A 16,683-nucleotide genomic window follows, 5' to 3' on the forward strand; every position below is an offset into this window, starting at 1 on the left:
CTCCAAGCCAGTGTGATTAACCACTATGCCTCACCAACAAGGTGAATTCCAGAATCTTCCCACTTATATTCTAAAATCATTGAGAGAGCCCAGGCTTTATGTTTGACCTATTCTTACACCCTTTGTGACCTCCCCAATATAAATGTTTGGGTGCTGAGGAGCCACTAAGATACTATGAATTGCTGGCCATGCTTATTATGACCATCATCATTCATTTTTCTACCCAAATAGCTTTTTCTCCCCCAAAGTCTCAGTAGCTGCGGAAGGGCCAGGAATAGAGACCCCACGAAGTTGTATTTCCTCACAATGGTTAGGCAGTGTGGGCAGAGGTCCCTAAGGGGAGGTTCTAAAACCAGCCTTCAGCAAGAAAAACTATGACTCATTAAACCCATCTAGGTTGGTCTTGCTGCAAAGAAAATCCTTCTCTCCTGGGTAATATCGGAGCACCATAAATAGATTGTAAACTTCTATCCATTCTCTAAAAATAAACTGGTAGAACTGGTAGTCCTTTTACATGATCACAGTGACACACAACATTAGCTCTGTTAGTCATTTGATTTTTACCTTCTTCCCATTACCCACTTTATTTGCATTCCCATCTAATCCAGAAGCCCATGTGATAATAAAGTTCCAAACTTATGTATCCACGGTTTCCCAAGCCCCGAGTAACCAGGACCCTCTTATTCTTTGGAAATAAGAACCCCTTTGGAGGGTGTTGGTTTTTTCCCCCATTTTAATTTTTTTCATGAGCACTGTTTCACCAGTTTTGTTTCTTACCATATCATCAAAATATGTTTCACTAAACTTTGCAATCACAATACAGCTGTCCACAGGGTGTGTTTATAAGATAAAGAGCATTTTTGCCTAACAGTCTTATTAGCTAAGAGCTGACATAAGCCTGAGGGTAGGGATCCTCTTGATTAACTCAATCCATATTGAATTCCACATAGCACCATCCTTAATAAAAGCTTACCATGATTATTTTGACGGTTTGTAGTTATGAGCTTAATATGGTTTGGAAGTAGTATTTATACATTTTTCCACTCAGTCAATTGGATATTTTTTCATATACAAGTTGAGATTCACACCTGCTAGACTCTGTATACCTTGGAAGCTTCATTTTCTTCCCAATTCTCTGCTGTTGATAGTCAACTAAGTGACCAAGGTGAAAGCCTAACAAACACTGAGCATTACCACACATGAATGTGGGCAATTTATTTAGTTCAAGACTGGACAACCATCCTTGAAGTCGCTGTCCCTTTGGAACCTTGATGACCCTGGTAAACCCTAAGAGAGGTTTGAAGAAGCTGTAACACCTTTCCCTGAACATAGGTCTATCTCTCCTGTTTTCACGCTAGTGGGTTTTGATTGACCAAGTCTTTTTAGGTGTGCTTTATGTGTTTGATTAGGGCTTACAGAGTGGCCAGGCACTGATCAGAAATCCTCATATAGTGTAAGGCTAGAAGTTATTTAATAAGGTAAAATAATGATCTGAAAGGCCAAATACAGTGTTTTTAGAATATGCTTTATTAGATTCTATTGCATGTTTTCTCCTTCTTTGAAAAACAAAAAAGATAAACTGGACATGCAGGAATTAACCTGTGAGCCAGGAACAGAAGTCCACATAAAGCAACCAGGTAAATAAGACTTCAAGATCATTTTCTCTTGGTGGTCTCCTGCTATTCTCATTAGCCCAAACTGTGATGTTTCCCACTTTCTCCTGACTCTAAAGTCTGGTGTTTCTGAGCTTGTCTTAGAAATCTCTGCTTAGCCCATGACCTCAGAATTGCAATCTCTCGAAATTAGCAGGGAGAATAAAAGACACGTGGCATTGCATTCCCACCAAGCACCCACTGCTCGGTGTGGAGTCTGGAATGTGTCAGCATCTTGGTTGGCAATTCCCTGGGTGCTCTCTAAGATGTCAGTATCTTAAATGATGCCCATGACTGTGGGTGACAGTCCGGATATGGTCTTAACCTGCCAAGTACGGTGGGATTTCAAGATAATACCACTTGGTTTATATCTATATCCCAGGAAAGGGACAAGTTTACTAGCTAACTTTCAATGCCAACTGACAATGGGAAAATGTAATGAATTCTCCTGAACAGTTTTTTCCACAAGAATTCCTATTAAGCAAGCTCTTTCCATCTATTAATGGTTGTTTATAACTGGCTTATGATGATTTATGATTCCATGGCAGTAATATGCCTTTTAAAGGGAAATAACAAGAGTTAAAAAAAAAAAAAAAGTTCTGTGAGGAGGAAGTTCACTGTGTCTCTTATCATTTCAACTATGTAGTCATAGAAATGTTTGTTCTTAGGGGCTTTCCAGAACACAGCCTTAGCCTCTGGGCTCCTTTTCCACTCGAGGTATACTACTTGGCTGTGCTAAGGATCTTTAAGACAGTAGATGTGAACACAAGGAGAAAAAATGTGGGTGGAGTCAAAGGGGAGTCACTTCCCAGAGAATCAAAAGATCTGGGTTCTAATCTCAGCTCTTCTGTGAGCCAACTGCAAGGCTTGAGGCTAACTATTCAATCATTATGAGCACTGGTTTTCCACTTTATGAAAAGAGGGGACAGACTTAGCTAATCAGCTTGATTCTATGCCAATGAAGATGTGTTTGCGATACGTCTGCATTTAAACAGCTCTTCTTTCTTGGTAGGCCTGGTGAGATCCCTGTGGTAGAGCCAGCATGGCACTGTCCACTGGATGGGGAGATGAGGATCCCCAGAATCCCACCCTAAAATAAACTTCCTCCTCTCAGAGACCACTCCTGCATCTGTCAAGAGGGAAGAAACCAAGTCCTTCTCTCAGCTTCCTGATAAGACCTATAATTCCACATTGAGAATATAAGCAGTAACCTCTTTGACATCAGCCACAGCAACTTCTTTCAAGACATGTCTCCAAAGGCAAAGGAAACAAAAGCAAAAATGAACTTTTGGGACTTCATCAAGATAAAAAGCTTCTGCACAGCAAAGGAAACAGTCAACAAAACAAACAGGCAACCCACGGAATGGGAGAAGATATTCACAAATGACACTACAGACAAAGATCTGATATCTAAGATCTATAAAGAACTCCTCAAACTCAACGCTCAAAAAAACAGATAATCACATCAAAAGGTGGGCAGAAGACATGAACAGATATTTATCCAAAGAAGACATACAAATGGCTAACAGACACATGAAAAAATGCTCATCATCATTGGCCATCAGGGAGATTCAAATCAAAACCACATTGAGATACCACCTCACACCAGTTAGAATGGCCAAAATCAACAAGACAGTAAACAACATGTGTTGGAAAGGATGTGGAGAAAGGGGAACCCTCTTACACTGTTGGTGGGAATGCAAGTTGGTGCAGCCACTTTGGAAAACAGTGTGGAGATTCCTTAAGAAATTAAAAATAGACTATGACCCTGCAATTGCACTATTGGGTATTTACCCCAAAGATACAGATACAGTGAAAGAAAGGGCCATCTGTACCCCAATGTTCATAGCGGCAATGGCCACAGTCACCAAACTGTGGAAAAAGCCAAGATGCCCTTCAACAAATGAATGGATAAGGAAGATGTGGTCCATATACACTATGGAGTATTATGCCTCCATCAGAAAGGATGAATACCCAACTTTTATATCAACATGGATGGGACTGGAGGAGACTATGCTGAGTGAAATAAGTCAAGCAGAGAGAGTCAACTATCATATGGTTTTACTTACTTGTGGAGCATAAGGAATAACATGGAAGACATTAGGGGAAGGAAAGGAAAAGTGAATCGAGGGAAATATAGGGGGGCAAACCATGAGAGACTGTGGACTCTGAGAAACAACTGAGGGTTTTGGAGGAGAGGGGGCTGGGAGGATGGGTGAGCCTGGTGGTGGGTAATAAGGGGGGCACATATTGCAGGGAGCACCGGGTATGGTGCATGGACAATGAATCTTGGAACACTGAAAAAATGAAATTTTTAAAAAAAAAAGGGCCTATTATTCCAAACAGAGGGCATGTGTGGGCAGTCTGTTCCTGTACCCTTTCTGCCCTTCAAACACTTTGCATATGTTAAAGTCTTTTCCTTACCACTCAGGACTCTATGGTACTCAAACTCATGTACACATTAAAACAAGGATATTAACCCAAGACTACTTCTTACTGCTTTTTCTCCCATGAAAAAACAATCTGGTTTTGAGTGGCACCTGGGCAGCTCAGTCAGTTAAGCATCCAGTTCTTGGTTTTGGCTCAGGTCATGATCTCATGGGTCATGGAAATGAACCCCATGTCATGGTCCTCACTCAGAGGGGAGTCGGCTTGAGATTCTCTTTTTCTTCCTTCACCCCTCCTCCCATGCTCTCTCGAAAACAAGTAAATCTTTACAACAATGATAACCTGCTTTTCCTTATCACATAATAAATACACATTTGTAAAACTATAAGTAGAAAAGAAATTTTTAATTCATTAACCCACTATTGAGAGATAATCAGATTTTGTGTATATTATTTCAGAATTGTGTGTAACACATACACATACACTTTATAAATAGGAGAACTCACCAACTGGATATCATTTAAACTGGGTAGTCACATGCAAAACAATGATCTTGCTCCCTTACCTCACATTATACAGTCCAGTTGGCAGAGTTTGAAATTATAGGTTCATAAAATATTCTCTCACTTTTTTAAGTGAATTTTTAAAATTTAAATTCAATTAGCCAACATATTGTACATCATTAGTTTTTGATATAATGTTCAATGATTCATTAGTTATGTATGACATAGTGTTCATCACATCACATGCCTTTACTGGCCTACCCAAACCACTTCTAATGTCACCTCATCAATAAAGCCTCCCTTACTCCTGCCACATTCTGAAGTCTAAATGATAATGGCCTTCTTGACTGCTTCATTATAGCTTGCATACACCTCACTTAATAACAATAACCTCATAGATTTAAATTTAAGATGGGAATATTTCTTGACAGATTTTCCAGAATTTCTGCTACTTAGGCATTTTCTTCACATAAAACAAAAAGTCATAAATTTGCTGGAGACTGTATTTACTTTGTTCCTTTTCCCATCCAGTCACCACAATAGGACTTTTCAGTCATCCTGGTGATGCTATTCAGCCTCTGCATGACTGCAACAAACACCCATTTTACCCCAGTATCACAACAGCCAGACCACTGATCCCTTCCTTTAGGTTGACGCAGAATAATAGCATTTGTCAACTAATTAGCTCTGATCAACAACACAGTTATCACTACTTTTGTTCTCTGGGCTCGAAGGAGCACCAGCTGTGTCTAGCAAGCATCCAACAAATACAACAACCCTGGATTCCAGCCAAGTGTGCAACTAAGATTTTCGTCAAGAATAGATTCCCCATGGAGTCTAATGACAAAAGTACATAAATGTGAACTAACGTTCTGGCTGTAACAGAGGACAAAAATCCTCTTGTCTTCAAAGAGGTTCAAAGGCTCACACAGAGAAAAGCGAGTGCTCTATTGTTCTGTCTGGCTCAAGGGACTGCCCCAAGAGGCTAGCATGCTGGCTTTGCCAATGTGGTTGGGCCTTTACCACTGGGGCCTTTGAAATCCAACAGCAGAGAACTTCAGGGCCCCCTCCCCCTTCCCCCCCTTGGACTTCTGAGCCACATACGACCAGAGAACCAGCCAGTTGTCACTCAGTCTCTGGAAGAGCCTCCCACCACTCACCCACACATGCTCACCAGACTTGCCTTATAGCAGAAGCCTCAATGGTGCTTTATTGAAACTGACATGAAAAACAACAGTGTCTCATCTCATCTGTCCTAGGAAAAAGCCACCGGTCTTCCTCCCTTCCCCAAGTCACCTTAGTGCTACTGCCAGGAACATAAAAAATGCAAATGTGATCATTTGACCCACCTGATTAAAAACTGAGGTTAGAGAGCCCCAGGCAGCAGCCTGAAGTCCAAAGTCCTTTGCAAGGCATCCGAGGGCTTTCATGAGCTGGCATCTTCCCAGCTTTAGTCTATCTTTCCAGCAATAGCCTCAGCTTCTCCCCCTAGAATGTAAATTTGCATAGCCACTATGGAAAACAATGTAGAAGTTGCTCAAAAAATCAAGAATAGAACTACCATACCATCCAGCAATTCCACTTCTGTGTATTTATACAAAGAAAACAAAAACACCAATTCTAGGAGATATATGCACCCCTATGTTTTTGCAGCATTGTTTACAATAGCCAAGATATGGAAGCAGCCCAAGTCCATTGATAGATGAATGGATAAAGAAAATGTGCTATATATGGATGTGTGTGAGTGTGTGTATGTGTGCGTGTGTGTGTAGTATTACTCAGCCATAAAAAAGAATGAAATCTTGCCATTTGCAACAACATGGATGGACCTTGAGGGTATTATATTAAGCGCAATAAGTCAGACAGAAGAAGACAAATGCTCTGTGATTTTACTTTTATGTGGAATCTAAGAAATCAGCAAATAAGAAACAGAAACAGACTCAGATACAGGAAACAAACTATTGGTTCCCGGAGAAAGGGGCTGATGGAGGGGTGAGGGGCAGTGAAATGGGTGAAGGGGATTGAGAGATACAAACTTTCAATTATAAAATAAACAAGCCATAGGGTTGTCATGTACAGCCTAGAGAATATAGCCAATAATATTCTAATAACTTCCTATAGTGACAGAGGGTAACTAGACTTACTGTGGGAATCATTTCTTAATGTATAAAAATACTGAATCACTATGACATACATCTGAAATTAATAGTATATTATATATCAATTATACTTCGATCGAAAAAAAAGTTTCTCTCCGTACACTCTATGTTCTGGCCTCTCCAGACAGCTCACATTACTCATTTTCATTTTATGTGATTTTTCCTTTCACTCTTTAACTTACCTATCCCCACACCTCACTTCATCCACCTGACAAACTTCCAGTGATTTTTTTTTCCTTCCAGTGATTCTTTAAGAAACAGCTCAAATGTTAATCACTCTTATGATGCTTTCTCCAACTATCCAAGGTCAAGGCCCTTCCTTCTGTGCCCCTATATTTCCTTATGCTTACTTTTCCAACTCAGTAGGTGGCAGAGCCAAGACTCAAGCCAGGTCTTCTGGTTCCAAATCTTAAAGTGTCTTTGCTATGCTATACTACCAGTGGAACCAGGCTTTAATTCAGAATTCTTAGTGGCTGGCCAGTGGTGGGTACTCAGTGTGCATTCAGTGAATGAATGACAATGTATAGGGACCTTCTATTATCCTTCTCATATGCCATCCTCCAAAGTAGAATTTACTAAGGAAGCTTGGCTTCCTAGATGCATCTAATTCATGGGGTACTATGTATCATGCAACGATCCCCCAATTTAGAAATTCCACAACTATGTTCCATGTCATTATGCCAGTCCTCCCATGAAGCTCATGCTGCCTGTTTGGCCATAGACAAGGGAAAGAAGAAAAAGAGAGTAGTGTATAATAGCCAGGGAGAAGCCTGGCCCAAAAAACATTTCCATTTCAACTCCCTCTGAGCATTTGAACCCTGCAGGGGCCAGCGGCCAAGTCTGAGCTGAAAGCATCACGTGTTTGGGAGACAGAAGCCAGGGTGTCATGGTAATATAAATACAGGGACAGATAGGACAAGCTGGCCCAAAGGAGAAATGCCAAGCCCAAGCCTTGGACCACACATCTATTCTCTGTCAAAGAAAAAAGAAAGTAGAGGACAAAAAGAAAAAATAAACTTCTTAATTTCAACTTTGTACAAAACGAGAAAAAAAAAAGTCTTCAAGAAGCAGCAAATAAAATCCACTCAGCTCACTGTGTGCTAAGTAGAACATTAACAACCCTTCAGGGAAGAATGAATAAACAATTCAAAATGGGGTTTCCTGCCCTCAGCTTAGAGCCTGAAATCGTCCATTCTGCCAGGAGATTCTGTCTGCCAACCTACCTGCAAAGAAAGGTGCCATTTAAACCTTCACATCCACCCAAGATGGCTGCCGTACAAAACCCACACTCCCCTCAAAGCCTGGTTTGGAAGAAGGAAAAAACAAAGGAAATACTCTGGCAGGTCTTCTGGACTTTAGGAATTCCACAAGCAAAGACATTGCCAAGATCTACTTGACAGGATGTATAGAGTTAATAAAGTGAGCATTTGTAGAAATTCCAAATTGTTAAAAAAAAAATCTCATGGTTTTCAAAAATCAGCATAGTTTGAATGTAGGGATAACCATGGTCTGCTGGAGATGTGATATAGAGCCTTGGGCTGATCTCACACCTGTGCATTTGGAAAGGCCACTCTTAAGGACTATGAATTATAGGCTTGGTTTGTTTAAGGCAAAATTGTTGCCCCATGATGGAAGATGCCAGCCAACAAGAACACAGAATGCTGCAGCCCAAGGGATGAGGTCAGAACTGGCTTTGATTATAAACTGTCAAGGACAGGACTAAGTGTCTTTAGGTCCTACACAATACCAGGTACACTGTAAATATTTTATAAGTTTGCTGTTGAATTTGTTTCTTTTTTGTTAAAAAAAAAAAGAACTCTGGTACTTAACTTGTTCCTTTTCACCAAAAACAAAACAAAACAAAACAAAAAAAACCTATATATCAAAGATACACTAACATCTCCCTTATTCTGCTTCACATGACAAGAAAAAGTAGCATACAGAGAAGTAGAAGGCAATGGATCCTCAATGCTAAAAGGAAAATTGTATCCCCTGTTCTAATATCATCATATCCCCAATGAAGACTTCAAATGTGCAGTCTACTGAGTTTCTTGAATTGCCATGAATTAATACAGCATGGCAGGAATTGCATTCTTCTGGCAAGGAATTATTGAGCACTCCCACTGTGAGCTAGCCATGGTGCTTCATGGCAGGAATGCAAAAATGAACAGAAAATGACACCTACTCTCAAGGGGGTCATTAGGTGAATTTCATTCAGTTTGACCACTACCGCACTCGTTCTAGCCCTCCAGGATCCTTGCTTTCTGCTCATTTTCTCTCCGATCTTACACGACTTGATCTGTCTCCTCCATGTTAATGTTTCTTGGATCTCCAAATCCAATCCTGATGTCTAACCTCTCACAGCTTATATAAACCCAACCATTGCAGACGGTGGTCCTACCACTGCCTTAAGTACGAACTGATCCAGGCACTCTTCTTTCCCAAACAGCCCACCCACCCAAACTGGCTCACCTTCTTAACTGTCCATTCCCTTCAATACTAGTTCTATTCTTTTTCTCCCAGAACTTCTTCCTACTTCTTCTTCATCCCTTTATTCCAATCCTGCCACTGGGTCCTAGCACTTCTCCTTTAGAATTGCATTCGTTCTTTCTCAGCTTTCATCATGTAGGTTTATGCCTCATTAGCTAACAAAGTGACTGGTCTCTCTACTCCTTCCAACTCACCTTTGTGTAACCTTGCAAGATTTTTAAAAGCATTGATCATTTTCCTATTCATAGGATTCAATGGTTTGCTCTCGCCTGTCTTACCAAACACATACACGTAACTCTTCATAACTTTCTATAGCTTGACCTTTCCCTAGCTATACTGTGTTATTGCCAAAGACCCTCCTTACCCTTGACCTCTATTATCATCAGGATGGTTCCCATCTTAATGCCTTTATTGAACCTGTCCTCCATCTCACCAAGTCACAGCCATCGTCCATGCCACGATTCAGTTAATCAAGTATTCACCAAGTACCTACTATGTAACACACACTATGCTGGACCCTAGAAACAGCAGAACTTAAGTCACAGGCCTTACATCCATGGGCCTTAACGTCTACTGTTGGAACAATTAGCCAACTTCCTAAGAAAACGCTTGATGCTTTTCTCAAAATTTATTCTGTTGAAAAAATATATATTGGTAAATAATTTAAGTATTTTTTGAAAAACAATTGAGGTATTATAAATTTAATTTATATTTTGTATCTAATCTGATTGGGAATGGATTTCTAAAAATTGTTAATATAAAAGAAATGATATAATATAAAACTTGACCAGTGTCTCATCACCTCCCCCAATGAAACCTGATAAAGCAAATCTATTTCCAAGATTTGTCCATTACAGAATTTTCCTTCTTTAAATAGCTATGGTATTAGGAGTTCAGTATTTACCTTAGGCTTTTTTGTTTTGTGTGTGATAGCTTTTGATCTCTGGACACCAATAGTGTTAACAGGGACACATAGTGTTTTCTTGTTCTTCTGTAGCCCTCACAATAAGTGGGGAGGAAGCCTCACAGATATACCAGAGTGGATAAACTAACAACCAGACTCAAAGGTTTACATTTAAAAACAGATTTATATAATTTCAGACCTCAGCCTCAATAATCTGAAAAGTTGTACCAGCAAGCTCTACTCTCAACATCCATCAACACTTTCAGCTAGAAGACAACCTGACTCTTGGGACTGACCTCCTTTTCAAATCTTTCCTGCCCAGAGTCATGGGCACTGGCAACAAGAGCAGAAAAGCAACAGGTAATTAATATGTAAACTCATTTATACAGCATCATTTCATCTCTCTAAACACTTTTATCATTTGGACCTCCAAAGAACTTGTCACCAGACATCATGTGGGCTTTTGGAGCCAAAATCCCCAGAAGTTTTTGACATGACTCTTAGTTTCTGACAACTATTTTTAGTGAAATAACATTGCCTTTGCTTCTGTGACATTTCCCAGAACAGCAGTAAATCTGAGATCAGACAGAAGGGAATTTTATTTTGATTTAAACTTTTGCTCAATGAGAGCCAACACATGGCCATATTATCTGCGTACAATTCCCAAGAAAGAAGCTGGGTGATTCCGAAGGAGTCAGGTCATTCTGTGTTCTTCCTTGGGACAACAACTCACCTGGACTTGAAAATGGAAACTCAAAAAGATAAACAGGCTTGATTCTTAATTTTTAACTTGGTCTCAAAGAAATGGAAAGCCACTGCTCCACTCTAAGCGAAACAGAACATTGCAAAAAGCCACTCTCTCCTCAACGACTGCCTCTGTATTTCTGATCCTTTCTCAGAGCTACCAAGTATGTTCTGGAAGAGCTATTTAGATCCAAGCTAAAGTTAGAAGGGAGTGAAAACTCTGGGAATTCTGATTATACAAAATCTTGATGCTATTCAAAATTTTCTCACATTTGGGGCCCCTGGGTGGTTCAGTCAGTTAAGTGTCTGCCTTCAACTCAGGTCATGGCCCCGGGATCCTGGGATGGAGCCCTGTATCAGGCTCTCTGCTCAGTGGGGAGTGTGCTTTTCCTTCTCCCCACCCCCTGCTCATGATCTATATTTCTCTCTCTCTCTAATAAATAAATAAAATCTTTAAAAAAAATTTTTTTCTCACATTTGCTGCTCTTTAGTCATGAGCATACCTCTAGTTCCACAGCCCCAAAGGAGCGCTATTCTATCATTGAGTACGCCATAGTGCAAACTGGTTTCAAACATTTCCTCAGTGAACCAAAATTAACATCATGAGGTTTTTCTGCAAATGTTTTCTGTAAAACTCTGAGCTGAGCCTATGAGTGATCTCCTTGAAATATGAAATGGGAGACTGAAACACAGAATCAGTGGGCTCTAGGGAAAGAGCTGAGGGTGAGCTGACTTGGGACCAAGGGGCCATTACAGATCATGGACATGCTGAAGATATGGGAAACCGGGCTGGTAGAGAGAGGAACATAATGTACAGAGAAAAGCAAGAACATGACAAATAAGAAACCACAAAGCTTCCATTCCATGAGGCTGGTTGTACTTCACTGCTTATTCTTGGAAGTCCCAAAAGGACACTCAATGTCCCCATAATCCTCCATAATCTGTCCTATAAATCTTCCTTTCCATGAATTAAAATGAGTGTATCTGTTTTTTTAAACCAAAGAGCTGGGGTACCTGGGTGGTTCAGTCAATTAAGTGTCTGCCTTTGGCTCAGGTCATGATCCCAGGGTCCTGGGATTGAGTCCCCGGACAGGCTCCCTGTTCCACAGGGAGTCTGATTCTCCCTCTGCCTCTGCCCCGCCCCCCCCCCCCACCGGCTTGTGCTCTCTCTCTCTCTCACTCACCCTCTCACTCTCTCTCAAAATAAATATATAAATAATTAACAACAACAAAAAACCAAAAACCAAAAACAACTAAAGAGTTGAAGCCCAAAATCATTTGTGTGACTATATATGAGACTCTTACACCCTTTGTAATCATGAAGGGGATCAGTTTCCCAACCCTGTTTGGGATACTAAACAGGTTTAGTGTGACAAAAATTATTTTTAAAAATTGCTTAGCATGTTAAAAAGAGATTACCAGGCACTTCTCCTGAGGATTCGGACTCCAAAGTTCTAACTCGGGCCCAAGAATATGCAGGTGATTCTCATGATCAGGCAAGCATGGGTCAGAGTAGGGAAGGTGGATTCTGAGACCCTTTCATCGCAAGGCCAGCAAATATGAACTACTCCTTCACAGACAGCAGGAGTTGAAGTGAACAGATGTGGAATCAAAGACATATTTCTTGTATTTAAGAAAAAATCCTTTTCTGGAAGACACTAGATGATGCCAGTCAACAGAGGAAGCTTTAGAGACAGAGGAACAAGTCCAAAATATGTGTGTGTGTATTTGTGTGTGCATGTACTTTGTTCTAATTTTAAAGATTAGGACAAATTCTCCCAAAAAACATTTCAACTATGTCTGCATTGTATAATGAAATCCATATAACTCAATAACTATATGGGTTCTACACCCCCCAACACACAGAGCTGTGTATTGTCTAATTAACATGTTGCAGGGAGGTGCCTGATTGATTTGAATTAGACCAAGAGGAAAACAGAGCAAGTATAGAATCTTGAAAACCAAGATTCTAAAAGACAGGACAGACCTTAAAAGAATTCATTTCAATTCCACAAAGTTGCTGTGAAAAGTACTAAATCCAGCTTCCAGGCACAGCATGATCCAAATCCGTAAGAAAGGCCTCATGGGGTTTTGGAAGAACAGACATAAGTTTCAAGTTGACTTGGGCCTTTGCTTGGCTTGGCTTCTAGTTCTAATAGGAGCTACAATCTCCCAACTCCTTCTTAGAGAGCTATCCCTCTTCTGAAACTAGTCTAACCTCCTGCTTTGAAGCCCCAGAGGCCCTGGGACAGGCAATGTGCCAACACAGTTAGGAGCTTAATACTTGAATCTGATGGTTATTAGCTGTGTGACCTTAGGGAGCAAGGTCTGTTTTACCCGAGTGTCATTTTTCTAATCTAAAGACACTAAATGATACCAGATCCCCTTTTAAAGTACTAGAAGAACTAAATCAGATAATATACGGACATCACTTACAGCACCTGACCCATAGTCCAACCTCAATAAATGTAGCCATCTGCATCTTTAGGAGATTGTGTGTGAAGGGCCCATGGTGATCGATCAACCCAACCCTCTCATTGAGCAGATGAAGAGACTGAGCTGCTGGGATGATAGTTTGCCAACTACTGACCAACCAAATTTGGGAAAGACAGACTATCCAGTCCGTGTTCTAAGAAAATCATTCAGTTGAATTTGTTTGACAACACTGCAACTCCAATAAGAACTGAATCAAAATTACAATCTTTAAGATTGTCTCTGGAACTGATTGGAACTTGTCATATTTCTCCAGAGTATTTTTTAAGGATAGTCTCAGTTTTACCCAGTAGGGACAGCAAACCACAAGTAGGTCCTCTTTGAAAACCTTTCCATAAATGAACTCCGCTTTAAAAACAACAACAACAACAACAACGCAAACATTGCTTAACACCAGATGACGGGACAGAGACTGGCTGTGGGAGTGGCAGATACGGGACTGGAAGTCAGAGTGGGTTCACTGGAAAGGGCGGAGTTCTGCATGGTATGAAGAAGGCAACTGTGCAAACATATGGGTAGACGGAACAGCAAGTACAAGGTCAGAAAAGGTCAGAGAAGCAAGATATAGATCAAGAGTTGTGAAGTATTCCAATATGGTCAAAGCCCACTGGAAATGGAGGCTGGGGTTGGGGGGTGGGAGGGGTGATCCAGTATCACCAGAACTATGAAAAGGGCTGCACACAGTGTCTACATAAGAGCTTAGCAGGTGCTGAGATCATAAATACTCTTTGGAAAGTCAGAGCTAATGTTTGTAAATCACCAGACACTGCTCCCAGTCAATGGTGGACCCTCAGTAAATGGGGGTGGTTATTATATAAGAAAAATAATCAGTATAAAATTCTTAACATAGTGCATGGCACATAGTAAGCATTCAAAACCACATTTAAAAAAAATAAAATGTCATTATTAATGATATGTTTAATAGATACCTGTGCCTTTGTTAAATGAATGAGCAAACATGCAACATAGTAACGAGTAGACTGAGCCATGGAAAAGGCAGGTACTATTTTTGCCTATTCCTAATACTTAACTACTGGCAAAGTAATTTTCTACAGTGGCAAAGAGAGTTTTTTAGAGATATAATAGTTACTCTGTATTAAGGGGCTGTGAGTGGTAAGGCCAAAACATGGGCAGGAAGCTGTATGATTAAACTTTATGCTCTTTGCCATTTGACTCTTGGTTTCAGCTCAGGTGGTGATCTCATGGTTGTGAGATCGAACCCCACATCTGGGTTTGCGCTCAGCACAGAGTCTGCTTAAGACTCTCTCCTTGGGGGAAGGAGCAAGATAGCAGAGGTAAAGGAGATCTAAATATCATCTCAAGCATTCAGCTAGATACTTAACAAACCATTCTGAACACCTACAAACTCAGCAGGAGACCTAAGAGAAGAAGAGCAGCAATTCTAGAAGAGAAAAGTAACCACTTTCTGGAAAGTAGCACATTCAGAGAAGGGAATCCAAGGCAATATATGGAAAGATAGACCACAGGGGGAGGGCCAGCTCTTGGCAAGTGAGAGAGAAGCGGAGCACAAAATCAGAACTTTTAGAAGTCTGCTCCACTGAGGTATGGTGCTCCAGAGGCTAAGCAGGGGTTGAGCCCTCACAGGGACAGTGTGGTCTCAGGACCCATGGGGTCACAGAAAGGCCAGGGGTATCTGAGTGTGGCAGAGCTCCCAGGTATCAGAGCAGGGAAGCCGGCTGAAGAGACGGAGCTGAGGAGTGCACTTTCAGCTCAGGGTTACCTTAAGGTGCAATCCAAGGCAGTCGGGACACTGCTCTTTGAGCAGGGACCTCACAAGTGGCAGACCCAGGGAGACCCACCTCCCTCCTCTGGAGGCAGGAATCTTCTGGGGTTGGAGATGCCAAATGGGACCATGCACCAGAGATAGAAATGCTTGGTCACAGGCCGGGTGAGCTCGGAGCACTCCTGGAGACCAGGGAGACAGGAGTGACTGACTGCTTTTCTCTGAAGGCGCACTAAGGAGTGGGACCCCAAGCTCTCGGCTCCTCCCAGCCAGAGATTGGAAGACCACCATTTTCATTCCCATCCTCCAGAGCTCTACGGAAAAAGTTTAGGGAACAAAAGCTCCTGAGAGCAAACCTGAGCAGATTACTTAGCCTGGCCCCTGGCAAAGGTGGTACAATTCCACCTCAGACAAAGACATTTGAGAATCACTGCAACAGGCCCCTCCCCCAGAAGATCAGCAAGAACATCCAGCCAAGACCAAGTTCACTGATCAATGAGAACTGAGGAACTTCACAGCTAAGGGAAAGCAACACATAGAATTCATGTCTTTTTCCCCCATGATCCTTTAGTCTTTCAAAGTTAATTTTTTTTTAATTTTATTTTTTTCTTATTCTAATTTTTTAACTTATCCTCTTTCCTCTTTTAAGGTTTTTTAACTAGTTTATCTTAACAATACCTTTCTAAAAAAAATCTTTTTAAACCTTCATTATTATAGTCATATTTTATCCTTCCTTGTATCTAACTTTATTTTTTATACATATAGGGTTTTTTCTTCTAAAAATTTTTGGGATACACTTTCTTCTAATAGATCAAAATATACACTAAATCTCGCACAGGGCTTTGTTCTAGTCTCCAGCCTGAGCAAATTCTCTCCATTTTCTTTTTCTTTCTTTTTCCAACCACTTATTTTATCAATTCCTTTTTTAGAATTTTTTTTATATTTTCATCTATACAGTCATATTGCATCCCTTCATCATGTTCACCTTTATTTATGTATATATATATATATAACTTTTTCTTTCTTTAAAATTTTGGGAGGTAGTTTCTTCTAAGAGACCAGAATACACCCAAAATTAAGTGGGTTACTCTGTTCTATTCACCAATCTAATACATATATACATATATATATATATATGTACATATATATGTGTGTGTACATGTATATATATGTATGTGTACATATATATGTGTATATATATACATGTATTAGATATATATATTATATATTATATATATTAGATACATATATATGTGTGTGTGTGTATTAGATTGGTGAATAGAACATATATATACATATATATACATACATATATATTCCCCCCTTTCTTCTCTCCCCAGTTTAGGGTCTCTTCTAATTTGGTTAACGTATATTTTTCTGGGGTCTTTGCCACCCTTTTAGTATTTTGTTCTCTCATTCATCTATTCTTATCTAGATAAAATGACAAGGCAGAAAAACTCACCACAAAAAAAAAGGACAAGAGGCAGCACCAACAGCTAGGAACCTAATCAATATGGCCATTAGTAATATGTCAGAACTAGAGTTCAGAATGATGATTATCAAGGTTCTAGCTGGGCTCAAAAAAAAAAAAACATGGAAGATATTA

This window comes from Martes martes (genome assembly GCF_963455335.1).
Source record: "Martes martes genome assembly, chromosome: 7".
NCBI classification, from domain to species: Eukaryota; Metazoa; Chordata; class Mammalia; order Carnivora; family Mustelidae; genus Martes; species Martes martes.